Raw genomic sequence first — 14,910 nt, 5'->3', positions numbered from 1 at the left:
CTTGGTTGCTCCACTTCCATCCTTAGCCAGGCTTCCTATGATTTCTAATCCTGTCGGGATATCATAGTAGCTTCCTAAAATCTTCTACCAGAAAAATCTACACTAGTAAATGGCGTTTCTCTTTCTGGGCAAAGCTAGGAACATAGACCCTATACTGCTCCAATTCATTCGGTATTGGACTTCCTAGCTGACATTTTTAATTCAGGATCCTCTTCTTCCACAGTGAAAGTTCAACTGGCAGCCATTTCAAATTTTCACATAGGCTTTTTGGACCACAACATTATGTCACATAAACTTTGCAAGGCATTCCTTCGAGGTATCTTTTTATTGAAACCTCCAATTAGAGACCCCCACCACAGTGGGATCTAAATTTAGTTTTAACATCCTTGATTCTTCCCCCGTTCGAACCTGCTGCTGCCTGTTCCTTGAAATTGCTTTCTTGGAAGACACTTTTTCTAGTTGCCATTACATCTGCCAGGAGAGTATCTGAGCTTCATGCTCTCTGTTCGTCCTCCTATCTAATATTTCACAAAGATAGGGTATCCCTAAGAACTAATCCGTCTTTCTTACCAAAGGTGGCATCTCAGACTAACCTGAATCAGTCCATTGATCTTCCAGTATTTTTCCCGAATTATTCTGATAGAGCTGAACAAAAGTTACATTATCTCGATGTTCACCGTCAGCTGAGATATTATTTAGATAAGACAAAAATTTTTAGGAAGTCTGATCAACTTTTTCTATCCTATGCAGAGAACAGGAAAGGCCTTCCAGTTTCTAAGGTAACTTTATCTAGGTGGCTGTCTTCCTTGATCACTTACATTTATCAGCTCAGGGGCAAAGAATTGGTTTCTATCCCAAAAGCCCATTCTACCAGAGCTCTAGCTACATCTACAGCTTTTCAAGCTAGACTTTCAATAGACACTATTTGTGAAGCAGCCACATGGGCCTCTCCTCATACTTTTGTCTCACATTACAAATTAGATTTGGTCTCCAGAGACAGAGCAAATTTTGGTTCCACCGTTCTCAAGAGTCTGTTCCAATGAGCCACCCAGGAAAGAGGTGCTAGGGACGCGGTCCCATCCAGCAAGAATGAAGGCGAGATTGACAACTTAACATTTGAAGTTATGTACCTACCATAACGTTCCATGTTAGTTGTCTTCTCTCGCTTTCTTTCTTGCGTCCCGCCCTCCTTCCCCCTAGCCTGGTCAGACCGAGAAGATTATTCATCCTCTATTAAGAGGTTTTACCTTTTTCTACCTGTTCAACTCCTAGTTTCGCTAGGTTATGTGGATCCTTTCTACAGGGTTATGATGTTATTTAGTATTTTATTTCTTCCTCCTAAGTTGGAAGAAAATACTACTATTTCTTTAGCTACCAAATGAGATCTGAGTAATCTCCGCCTTGCATCATGGGATATAGGGTTGCCTCGAGCTGGTAAAATTAGCTCTCGAGCTTAGCAAGTGCCGAGTCGGAGCCGAGGATCAGCTCCGAACCCATCCAGCAAGAAAGAAGGCGAGAGAAGACAACTAACATGGAACGTTATGGTAGGTACATAACTTCTAATTATGTACTCACCATAACGTTCCATCTGAGTAGGTAACTTCATTTTTCAGCAACCTGTGGGTATCGGATCCATCAGCTTTCCAAGCTAGAGATCCGAGCTCCAAGCTCCTCCCCTTACCCATAATGCCCTGCTACCTCCCTCCAGTCCTCAGATCGAGTTTGCCCAATTACCAGACAACACCAAGACAAACAGTACCTGAACATCTTAACCTGATGCATACCAGGTCTGAATCATTCTATCATTCAGGTAACGAAAGCCAGGTTAGGGGGAAGGAGGGGGGGGGTCGGTTGCTGGTTAAACTGGTAAAAAGGTAGAGAAAATTCCTATCCTTATCTTATCGCAAGGCGCTCGTCACTCGTGCTTATAGAAGCCGCGGCAAACGAGATCTGAGGACTGGAAGGAGGTAGCAGGGTATTATGGGTAAGGGGGACGAGCTTGGAGCTCGGATCTGTAGCTTGGAAAGCTGCTGGCTCAGATCCAGGATGGATCCGATACCCACAGGTTGCTGATCAAATGAAGTTAACTACTTCAGATCCAGAAATTCATCCCTGGTTTGGCACCTGTCTCTCTAATGGGCACAGGTAACCTGTAAATGGTTCATTTCCCAGGCTCATACTTACACTTATCAAGGGTATCAGAACTTGTCAGAGATTTGGGTGCATGGCTAGGCTTAAAAAAGGCCCTTTTGGTTGTTAGCCTAGTAAACACTTATGAACCAATGCTTATCTTCATATTCCGATCCAGCCTCTTTTCTGGAAGTTTTTGTGTTTCTCTGTTGTTTCCTGGCATTTTCAGTTCTGTGATTTGCCCTTTGACCTTTCTACTTCCCCAAGGGTGTTCACCAAATGCCTTGCTCCTGTGATTGCTTTTTGCAGCTTTAAGGGATTCAAATATTTCCTTACTTGAACGACTTGCTGATTCAGGCATCCTCTCCAGAGGTCGTTTTGCAAAATCTTCATTTTACCATTTCTGTTCTTCAGAGTCTGGGGTTTACGATAAACTTCAGAAAGTCTTCCCTGATTCCTTCAAAGGGATTATGTCTTTCTGCATTGCAGGATTCAGACTGTGCCATTGCTGGCATCTCTGCCTCCTCCAAAGGCCTTAACTCTCACTTCTTTCTTTCAAGCTCTTCTTCCCCTGACCTCCATTACAGCCAGGGAGTTTCTGAGAGCTCTGGGTTTCATGGCTTCCACCATTCCGATGCTCCCTCTGGCCAAACTTCACATGAGGACGTTCCAGTGGTTTCTGAAGTCAGTGTGGCTTCAACATGCAAATCCTCTAGACGTTACAGTTTCTGTTCTCCCTTGTCTCAAGAAGGAACTTTTGTGGTGGATTCAGCAGTTGTCTCTGAATCCAGGGCTCCCTTGTCATTCTCCTCTTCCCTCTCAAGATCTGTTCACAGACGCTTCTGATGTGGGATGGGGAGCAATGTTTGGCTCCCTGAAGGTTCAGGGAGTGTGGTCGCCTTGTCAGCAGAAAGAGCAGATCAGCGTCAAAGAGATGAGAGCTCTTATGCTGGCTCTTCAGGCCTTTCATCCTCTTTTCTCCCCAAGGCCTCTCAAGGTATTCACAGACAGTACCCCAGTTTTTTATTTATTTATTTTTTATTTTACATTTGTTAACCGGGGGTGTCTGATTGAGCTGAAAAGGCCCTTTTTCAGCAGAGGCACGGGGAGAAAAGCTCCACAAAGAAAAATTACAGACACATTTAGTTATTTAGACATGATCAGTATACACGCAAATTACAAGAGATATGTTTTTACAGTGGTATGTGGCACATAAACAGTTACAGTGGAGAGAACAAACAAAAAAATATTAATTTTAAAAATAAAGGTAATTAATAGATTTGTGGTGTACAGCTGAAATTTGGAACATAGGTAGAATACATACATAGTACACAGGTACAGTACATACATTGTAGATTAGCCAGTGTTTGTGAGTAAGATTGAAAACTATTATCAAGTGCTCTAGATTTAGTATGTATATGTTATCCGCTTTCACTAGCCTGGGGAGCAATCATGGACTGCCAACTTTGCTTGAGTTATTTGGTATTTGTCATTTGGCAGTTGTGTGGTATGTCAACAAACAGGGGGGAACAAGATCTTATCTTCTTTGCTGGCTGGCTCTTCTGGTATGGGATCTGGCTGTCAACTGTCAAGTGACTCTTCAGGCAGTTTATATTCCTTCAGATCAGAACATTGTGGCAGATACTCTGAGCAGGTCCTTCACTCAATCCCACGACTGGATGGTTCACAGGGATTTGTTTCTGGGCATTGTTCACCAGTGGGGTACTTTTCATATAGCTCTCTTTGCCATCCCTCTGAACAGACAACTTCCTCTGTTTTCTGCCAGCATCCTAGGCCTTCTGGTATGGAAGGTGGACGCCCTCTCATTTTCTTGGAAGGGGATGTTTCTTTATGCATTCCCTCCCCTTCCTCTCATTCAAGATTCAACAGGATGCTCCCAAAATCTTGTTGGTGTCTCCCTTTTGGCCGTAACTGCACTGGTTTTCTGTACTTCTGCAGCTATCCAAGGTCAGTCATCACAAGTTACCTCACAGGGTGATTCTACTCACACAAGACAAGGGATCTCTCATCCATCCCCACGCTTCAGCTGACACTGTGGGTGATAGGGTTTTGATTCCTGATGGACACCTTTTTTCTGAGGATGTGCTGCAGGTCCTGCAGGAGGCCAGGAAACCTACTGCTAGGAAATCACACTCATGTAAGTGGAAGAGGATTTCTATTTGGTGTCTTTCTTGTGACCTGGACCCACTTACTGTGGCTGTTCCTTTGGTTCTCTCTCATTTGTGAGAGTTGCTCCATTCTGGTTTGACCTGTTCTATTAAAGCCCACTTATCAGCTCTTCCTGCTTGTCTGCCTGTAACTCCTCTCTTAGTTTCTAGATTTGAGGCTAAACAATTTCTTAAAGGTGTTCTTAATATTAGACCTCCCAGGAAGCCTGTTCCTTCTTCCTGGGATCTTAATTTTGTTCTGGAGAAATTGAATCAGGCTCCTTTTGAGCCTGCTGTTTCAGCTTTCTTGCAACATTTTTCTTGGAAGGCATTTTTTTGTTAGCTCTTAATTCTGTCATCCGGGTGTCTGAGTTGCAAGCCCTTATGGCTTGTCCACCTATTTTGATATTCCATGAGGTCAGGGTGTCCTTGCGAACTAATCCTCATTTTATGCCCAAGGTGGTTAATGAATTGTCACTTAATCAGTCTATTAATTTGCCTACTTTTTCCCCGTCTGCAATCTGATAGTGAGAGGGTGCTGCATACCTTAGATGTGTTTAGACAGCTCAGATTTTATTTGGATAAGACTAAAGCTGTCAGAAAATCTGATCAGTTGTTTATTTCTACTTGAATTTCAAAGGCTATTTCTTTTTGTTACACTTTTCATGTTGAGAGCCTTCCTTCTTCTGTAAATGCTCATTTTACTAGAGCTGTGGCTTCTTCTGGTGCTTTTTTCAAGGGCTCAGACACTAATTGTATACTTGAAGCAGCTGCCTAGACTTCTGTGCATACTTTTACCAAACACTCCAAGCTGGATGATATCTCCAGAGCTAGAGCTGATTTTGCTAATGCCATTCTTCATGGCTTCTTACAGGGCTCTACTGCTACTTCCTCCTCCCAAGTTTCGTCTTGAGCTTTGGCACTCTCCCATGAGTTATGAATACTGCAGCGGTGAATGTAAGGACATAGCACATTTGTGTAAAATCTTACCATAACAGTAGAGGTCCTTGCCTTCTCCACTGCAGTATTCACTCCCTCCATCTCCCTAGTCTTTTTTCTTTCCTGGATGTGCAAGTTTTCTCTGGTTTTCCTTGGACTGCCGTTCATACTGGGGCAATCAGTTCTGAGGATGGTACAGCTGAACGTCACCTTTATTCCCTATGCTATGTGAGGAGCGTTTAGGTTACATACAGCAAGCTTTGGTAGACTGGCTGGATGACTGGCTTCCACAGCAGGGAATCCCATGAGTTATGAATACTGCAGCGGTGAAGGCAAGGACATCTACCATTATGCTAAGATTTTACACAACTGTGCTGTACTTTCATTTCCTATGAAGGTAAAACAATGGAACAGTCGGTGTCAAAACAGAAAGTTTCCAAATGGTTGTTTCATGCTATTGTATATTCCTACTCTTACCATAACAAGTCACTTACAGGCAAGGTCAGGGCACGTTCTAACAGGGCTTTGTCATCTAGAGTATTTTAGAGAAGGAAATGTGGTCCTCTGTGCATACTTTTACAAACCGTTACAAATTCCATGTCAAGAACAGGTTTTAGTAGGACTATTTCCATGGGCTCTTGGACTGTTAACCTTCTTCCTCCATTTCTTTCTAAGCTTTAGTAGTCTACCTACACAGCTTACTTGGGCTACTGCAACAGTGGTCTAATGAACATAGTACAGTTTTGTAAGTTATCTTACCGTAAAAATAGACAATAGATGTTTAAATAGATCACCTTTGCAGTAGGGACACTGACCCTTCATTAACCTTCTTTTTTTTTTTTTTGATTATGTTGTTGCCATTGTTGATATTATTTACCTTTTTCCTAGAATATACCTAAAAGGTTGTTGCCTCCCTTTCTCTTAGGCAAGGTCTAAAGGTTTGGCACTCTAACCACTGATTTTATAAAGCTCTTGTCAAGCTTCTCTGTGGTTAGGGCTCATTGAAAGTGTCCTAAAGGTTTGAATGCTATCCAGTTGTCATTTCTCTAGTGGGATCTAACCCATATAGCATAGGTTACTGCAACAGTGAACTAGTCAAAAACTTACAGATCTGGAGTAGGGACTTCATTTGTCAGCAACCTGTGGGTCTTGGATCCGATATCGGATCCGAGCCGGCAATTATTTATACAGCTATGGATCCGAGCTCCTAGCTCCTCCCCTCACCCATAATCCCCTGCCAACCCCAAATGACCTCAGATCTAGTTTGCCGCTCTAGAGTGTGTCAGCTGGATTTTGAGCTCCTGGCAATTATTGAGATAAGTGTTCCCTTTTTATCTCTTTAGCCTTTTTTTCTGTCAGTAATTAGTGTGTGTGTGTATTAGGCTTCCCTTTAGTCTGTTAATTTTGAAATTTTTTTTAGTGTTTACCCTCCCCTCGCTGGTTGTTAGAGTGTGATTGTGTGTGTTTGCGTTTGGGGCCTTGTGTGTTTGTGTAGTGTTACTCTGCTCAGCCAGAGATTTTTTTCTCCGCCTAGCTCCCCAGTTAGACATCACGATCAATAAGGACAAATCCTCCCTTGCTCCGACACAAGTGATAGACTTCATAGGGGCCAGATTAGATACGAGAAGACTGCAAGCCTACCTCACTTCGGAACGACTACAGAATCTGAGATTACATGTGCGGGCCATCCTCCAATCAGAAGCTCCACCCGCGGAGTTGGTCCTGAGGGCACTGGGCTCTATGGCAGCGGCAATAACACTCCTTCCATGTGCTCGCCTAAACATGAGGGTACTACAGTGGACCCTCCAAGTACAATGGTCCTTTCAGCTTCTTCCTCTGAATCACCCTGTCTCTATCAGCAAGGCTTGCAGGAGGGCCCTGTTATGGTGGCTTCATTCCCCAGACCTCCATACAGGCTGCCCCTTCTGCGCTCCACCTCCTCTCGTCACTGTGACCACGGATGCTTCTCGCCTCGGGTGGGGGGGGCATTGCTCAGGCAGAACAGTCCAAGGCACATGGAACGACACAGAGACCTCCCTGCATATCAATGCTCTGGAGATGAGGGCAGTGCTGTTAGCGTTGCAAGCACTTCACAACCTTCTTCCAGTAGGAACTATTGCGACACAGATGGACAACATGTCAGTTGTCTGGTATATCAACAAACAGGGGGGAACCAGGTCTTATCCTCTCTGCCGAGAGGCCATGAGGGTGTGGGAATGGGCGATCTCCACCAACCGCTTTCTGATTGCAACGCACATTCCGGGACGGTCCAACATTCTGGCGGACAAACTCAGCCGCACTATTCTTTCCCCGTACGAGTGGTCTCTCAACTCCTGAGTAGCGAAGCGGATTTGTGCAAAATGGGGGCAACCCTGCTGCGATCTTTTTGCCTCTCCCTCAAATACGAAATGCGACAGCTTCTTCGCGCTGATTCCCCCACCAGGGGAAACCCCGAGAGACGCTCTAGTGCATACTTGGCTGCCCTGTCTACTTTATGCCTATCCTCCTCTACCCCTGATGCTAAAGATGTTACAGAAAGCCTCTCGGTTGGTGAGCAAAATGATCCTCATTGCCCCATTCTGGCCTCGACAAACTTGGTTCCCTTACCTGTGGTCTCACTTGGTGAATCCTCCCTGGATTCTGGATCCCAGCCCGGATCTAATATCCCACCCATCAGGCTTACCGACCCTGAACCTGGACAACCTGAAGCTGACAGCTTGGCTGCTCTAGTTCCACTTTTAATTAGGACTCCCGGTATCTCTTCACCAGTCAAAGCCATCTTGGTGGCAGCGCATAAACCTTCCACCAGGAAAATTTACCGCAGTAAATGGAAGCGCTTCTCCGTCTGGGCGGAACATCATAATTTGGACCCCTTCACTGCTCCGCTAACGTCCGTTTTGGACTTCCTTACCGGGCTTTTTCAGCAAGGGGCTAGCTGTTCGACAGTCAAGGTACAATTTGCGGCCATCTCCCATTACCATGTAGGACACGAGACAGGTCCTTTGATGTCAGCTAAACTATGTAAAACCTTCCTCAAGGGTACTTTTCTGCTCAAGCCCCCTATCAAAGAAGCCGTACCCCCTTGGGACCTATCGCTAGTTCTTCAGGCCTTGACTGCTTCTCCTTTTGAACCAACTGCCTCGGCTGATCTTAAATACCTGTCTTGGAAAACAGCATTCCTGGTAGCCATCACTTCTGCGAAAAGAGTTTCGGAACTTCAAGCTCTTTCCGTAAAACCCCCTTACTTGGTTTTTCATCAGGATAGAGTGTACCTCAGGACCAATCCATCCTTCCTGCCTAAAGTGGCCTCAGAAACGAATATCAATCAGTCCATTAACCTACCTGTTTTCTTCCTTAATTCTCAAAATAAAGGAGAGTAAAAGCTGCATTCTTTAGATGTGCACAGGCAGCTGCGTTTCTATATTCATAGGACTGCTGGTCACAGACTATCTGATCAGCTGTTCATTTCCTTTGCCAAATTCAGTTTGGGTAAAGCCGTTTCGAAGGTCACCTTATCACGCTAGATTTCCCAATGTATCCTTCTAGCTTATGAGGCTTCTGGGAGGCCCGCACCTCTAGGGGTTCGTGCACATTCCACTCGCTCCATATCTACTTCTGCTGCATTTAGATCTAGAGTCCCCTTGAATGATATTTGCTCGGCAGCCACTTGGGCCTCATCTCATACCTTTATTAACCACTACAAACTGGACGTCATTTCCAGAGGGAGAGCATCCTTTGGCTCCGCAGTGCTCCGGAACATCCTTCCATGATGGCCGCCCAAGATTCAGGTAGCTGGGGACTCTGTCCCACAGGTTGCTGACAAATGAAGTCCCTACTCCAGATTAAGAAGTTATGTACTCACCATAACGTTCCATCTGAGTAGGTGGCTTCATTTGTCTGCAACCATCCCCCCCTCCTTCCCCCTGGCCTTCAGAAGAGTTAGTTTGGTGGTATTATCCTGCCTTTTCCTGTTGGGATACCTTTTTAGGTATATATAGGAGGGCAAACTTGATCTGAGGTCATTTGAGGTTGGCAGGGGATTATGGGTGAGGGGAGGAGCTAGGAGCTCGGATCCATAGCTGTATAAATAGTTGCCGGCTCGGATCAGATATCGGATTCAAGACCCACAGGTTGCAGACAAATGAAGCCACCTACTCAGATGGAACGTTATGGTGAGTACATAACTTCTTATTATGTTAAATTAACTTGCACATCTGTACTATGCAACCATTTTCTCATTGCCATCCATATCTTTGAGTTAAAGGCATTGCTGGATAAATTGAGCAATTCCTTGCTGCTACCCCACATTTGTTCCTTCATGCCCTCATTGTCAAGGACAATTTCCCAAAAGTGCATGAAAATTTGTTACTGTCTGCCATCTAAGCAACACAAAGCACAGGGAGATGTTCTTCGTGTTTCACTGTTGCAGTCATCACATTTGGGTTATCTGCTTGCAGTAGCCCTCAGTCAGCCTGATTAGCAAAGTCTTGGGTCCCGCATCGGTTGCTGTCTCATCTTCCGTGATGTCAGGTAGTCAGGGGTATAAAACATGCAGCCGACGCCATTGCATCAGTCTTTCTTGCCTTGCAGTACCTGAAGCAGAAGCAGTTCATAAGTGCCGGCGGCCGACTCCTGAAATTTTCGTTTTCAAGTTTCAGAAGTCTTCAACTAAAGCTAAGTACCCCATTGGGGAAACTTTTTCTTGCTCCTAACTGATATCAGTAAAAGTCAGTAATTGTATTTCTTGTGGAAAGCAAATACCTCATAAAGATTTTCATTCGTACTGTATTCCTTGCCTAGGCCCTGACCACGACGTACCGCGCTGTCAGTTTTGTGCCTTATTTAAACCACAAACTATTCGTCATCGGTATATTTTCACTTCTAAATATTTTGGTACTCGGTTCAATTATCCAGATATGTCTTCGGTAAGTCACCCGACTACCGACATTCCGAAAAAATGCAAAGATAAAGACAGAGGCAGGCCGCCTAGGTCCAAAGCTGCCGACGACGCTTCTCCTAAGCTAGTCGCCAGTTTGCCAGTACTCCGTGAGGCGCTTTTGCAGCCCCTGATACCTGCTACTTCAGATTCGCAGGCCTCTACTGAGACCCATTCGGAGTCCGGTATGCCATAAGATGCTTCAGCTGTGGAACCTGCGGATGTCTCTACCTTGGATGGGTCCGGAGCCGCTGTGCAGGCACTGGGTTCTGAGGGTGTATTCAGGCCTACTGACTTGCATGTTAAACCGACGCCATCTTTTTCTTCAAGGCCTAAAACTCGAACCATGCCTAGAAAACTGACGCCCAGACCTCATGGTCAGGCCTCTATGCCTAAAAACAAATGATAAGAATGGCTGAAGACCTTATTACTTTAATCAGGGGGAAGCCAGCCTTCCCCCTCTAAGAGACCTAGGACTGAATTTGCTTATGATACTTCTGACCAGGATTCTGAAATTTCTGTTTCCTTTGATGACCAGGATTTACCCTTATCTACCTATGAGGATTCTGATGCTGAGGACTCTATTCCCTCTGCTTCCCCCCCAGAGGATTTCTCTTTTGGTGAAACCTTGCAAATTGTTAGGGAGCATTTCTGCTGGGAAAGCCAGGATTACTCCGATTCTAAAAAGAAGCTAAAGGATTTCTTACACCTGCCCCAACACAGGCGTTTAGCTATCCCTCCTGTACTAGACATTGTTGATGATGCCTTTTCGGAATGTAGCTTGGCCTTTGACTCTTTACCTCCTGCTCCCAGAAAACCTGATAGATATTACAGGATTCCTGACTCTCAAGTTCCTTTTTAAAAAATCCTACTGCGGATCTTGAGACCATTTCACAGGGACCCAAGGGCATTAAGGCTACTACTGCCAAAAATCCTACCCCCTCTGTTAGAGATTCCAGGGCCCTGTATAGATGGGGTAAGAAGGTATACACTTCTGCAACCTTGGCCATTAGGGCTTTAAACTGCCAGTTTCATATGTTAAAGTATCAGCAACATATTATTGGACTGCTTAAACAGAAAATGATGTTGATTCATGACTGTGCTGAAAATAAGGATTTACAGGATTTAATGCATTCTGCTGAACAGGTTGGAAAACATACTTTGCAATGTGGTTTTGATTCACTTGAGGAATCTTGCAGGGCTGCTGTCACCGGGTCTGTACTTAGAAGGCATGCTTGGCTTAAGGAGCAATCTTTACCAAATCGTGTTAAAACTAAATTGCTGGATGCTCTCTTAAATCAGGACCGCCTGTTTGGCAACAAAGCAGAAGTTCTTAAAAAGATGGAGAAAAAAGCTAAATCTATGCAAACTGTTAAAGATTTCCTACAAGTACAGCCTCCAAGATTTAGTAGGCATTGACCCTCTAAGAATTGGTCCTTTCCTGCCTCTTCCAGGCCTTCTCAGTCCAAACCCAGAACCAGCAGAACACCCAGGCTTCAGTCCCAGGGTATGCACAGGACTAAGCAGTGGGGGGGCTCCCACTTCCAATTCAGGAACTAGTAAGACTTCCCCCCTATGGTAAGCTGTCTCAATGACTTAGCTTTAAAACTTCCAAGCACTTCTCAACTGACTGCTCCTTTAGGGGGAAAGATTGCTCTGCAGGCAAAAAACTGGAAACTCATTACCCAGGACAAATGGGTTTTAAATATAGTTTCCCAAGGATACAGATTTCACTTCCACACGTTACCAACCTCAAACGGTTGGCCAGATCTACCCCCAAATCAGTGGGCAGAGGCTCAAACACAAGTACTCTCTCACTTAAGCTTAAAGGCTATTCAGACTGTACCAGAAGAGGAAAAGGGACATGGCTTCTACTCAGGACTTTTCCTGGTACCCAGAAAAGACAACTCATGGCGTCTTATCCTGGACCTTTCTATCCTAAACACCTTCCTGGTGATTCCAAAATTCAAGATGCTAACTCTTCACCAGTTGCTTCTTATGCTAGGCAAAGATGCCTGGTTGGCAACACCGGATTTAAAGGAAGCCTACCTGCACATCTCAATCAGGGAATCTTGCAGAAGATACCTACACTTCAAAGCAGGCTACATGCACTATCAGTTCTCTGCACTGCCCTTTGTCTTATCTACTGCGCCCAGGGTATTCACAAGGTGCCTAGCTCCAGTCATTGCATTTTGCAGGCAAAGAAATATTCAAATATGCCCATACCTGGATGATTGTCTATTTCAGGCAGAAAGCCAGGACATACTTTTGAATCATCTGGTATTTGTACAAAAGATGCTAACTTGTTTGGGGTACACCATAAACGAAAATAAATCACATCTTGTACCCTGTCAACAAATGATATTCCTGGGAGCTAACTTGAACACAACTTCCCAGATGGCTTTCGTCACGCCAGAGAAGAAAATTAATTTGACAACTTACTTCAAACTAATGGCCACAAAAACCCTGCTATCTGCAAGGCAAATACGGCAAGCCTTGGGTTTCATGGCCTCCTGCATTCTACTAATTCCATATGTGAGACTGCATATGAGGAAACTACAATGGTATCTAAAAAGCGTATGGCGTCAACATTCTCAAGATCTAGAAGCAATGATTCCTATCATACCTTGCCTACAGTTAGAGTGCCTTTGGTGGGCAGAGGCCTGCCACCAAAACAAGGGACTACCATTCACTCTACACCCTGCCGCCCAAACCCTAAGAACAGATGCATCAGACTATGCATGGGGGGGCTCACCTGGCAGGGAAGTGCATTCGGGCAAATGGAACCCAAGTCAAATGCACCTGCATATCAGTCAAAAACAAATGTTAGCTGTACAGAATGGACAGCCTTCAAAGACCACATTCTTCCAGGAGAATTAATGGCAAAGACGGACAACAACACTGTTATGTGGTACATAAGCAGGGGGGTACCCATTCATACCCCCTCTGCAGACTAGCCATGGCTCTGTGGAACACAGCCTTGAGCTACCAAGTGCATCTACAGGCTCAATTCTTGCCAGGAAAACTAAATACACTGGCAGATGAACTAAGCAGAAATCTCATGGACCCACACGAGTGGAAACTGGAACCAGTGATTTTCAACATGTTGATAAACAAATGGGGGAGCCCAGATGTAGACCTGTTTGCCTCCCCCTAGAACTACCAATTGGACAAATTCTGCACAAGGACTCCCCACAAACAAGTTTGGAAAGTGGATGCTCTGTCTTTCAGTTGGAAATATCTATCAGTTTGTGCCTTTCCTCCTCTGCCTCTCCTCTGCAAAGTACTACTAAAGATCAAACAGGACTAACCAAGGACAATACTGATTGCACCAGACTGGCCACGCCAACACTGGTACCCCCTCTTTTACAGTGTGTCACAGTTGGCTCCATGGCACCTGCCTCAGACCCCTACCCTGCTGTCACAGCAGGAGAGCCAGTTTCTGCACCCTCATCTTCAAACCCTGAACCTGGCAGCCTGGCTAATTACCTAATCTCTCCGTTACCATCCCTCAGTAAACAAGTGTTGGATGTCATTTTGGAGGCAAGAAGGCCTAGTATTAGAAAATCTTATGCTGAAAAATGGAAAAGATTCTGTGCCTGGAACCAAACTCAAGAGATACGCACAGCAGCGCCCAATTTACCTCAGATTCTTCACAAGGGCCTTTCTTTTTCCTCCATCAAAATTCATGCCTCATCCATTTCAGCTCATTACAACACAGAACCACCCCTCTTATCTCATCCTCTGCTCAAGCAGTTCCTCAGAGGGGCCAAAAACTTAAAGCCTCCCAGGAGAGCCCCAACTCCAGCCTGGGACCTTAACTTTGTATTGGAAAAACTCACTCTACCTCCTTTTGAGCCAGCTGCAAATGCAGAGCTGAAATTCTTTTCTTGGAAAACAGCCTTCCTTTTAGCCATCACTTCAGCAAAAAGGGTGTCTGAGTTACAGGCCCTTATGGCAATGGAGCCTTTCATCATCTTTCATGCGGACAGGGTGTCCCTCAGGACCAGTCCCTCCTTCATGGCCAAGGTGGTATCCAGTGTGGCTCTTAATCAGTCCATTCATTTGCCTACCTTCTTTTCTAATCCACAGAACAAAGGGGAATGTATACTGCACTCCTTAGATGTGCACAGACAAGTTAGATTTTACTTGGACAGGACTAAACCTCTCAGGAAATCTGAACAGCTGCTGGTTGCATTTGCTGCAAGAGCAGAGGGGAAGGCCATTTCAAAACAAACCATTTCTAAATGGATAGGCCATTGCATTCATTTCTGCTATAAGCACCACAGAAAACCTACCCCACAGGGGATAAGACCACATTCAACCAGGGCTGCATTTACCTCCACAGCCTTTCTCAGAGGTGTCCCTACCAGGGACATCCTAGAAGCTGCTACCTGGAGTTCTGTACATACTTTCACCAAGCATTGTCATTTGCCAATTTTCTCTAAATCCAGAGCTGGCTTTGCCACTGCAGTCCTGCAGGGCCTTATAGCTGGTCCTAGTGCTATCTAATTTCCTCCTCCCATCCTTAGCTTTGGGAATCTACCCAAATGTGATGACTGCAACAGTGAAACACAAAGAACATAGTACAGTTGTGTAGACTTACCATAAATGTAGATGTTCGAGTGTATTCACTGTTGCAGTCCTGGTTACCCTCCCTCCAGCCCCCTGACGTCTATTGACTATACCTCTGTTCTTGCTTACTATGCTTAAAGCTTTCTGGTGTATTTGCTTTTT

General features: G+C 44.9%; 1 protein-coding gene across 1 annotated transcript in view; it reads left to right on the top strand.

Moving 5' to 3' along the window:
- CETN3 (centrin 3) overlaps positions 1–14,910 on the top strand; it is a 703,216-nt gene that overhangs the window by 444,485 nt on the left and 243,821 nt on the right. The window lies entirely within an intron of this gene.

The sequence above is a fragment of the Protopterus annectens genome, chromosome 2.part2 (assembly GCF_019279795.1).
Source record: "Protopterus annectens isolate FY-2018-M chromosome 2.part2, PAN1.0, whole genome shotgun sequence".
Lineage (NCBI taxonomy): Eukaryota > Metazoa > Chordata > Ceratodontiformes > Protopteridae > Protopterus > Protopterus annectens.
The sequence above is the reverse complement of the archived record's forward strand: the minus strand, read 5'-3'. Positions and strand labels throughout refer to the sequence as shown.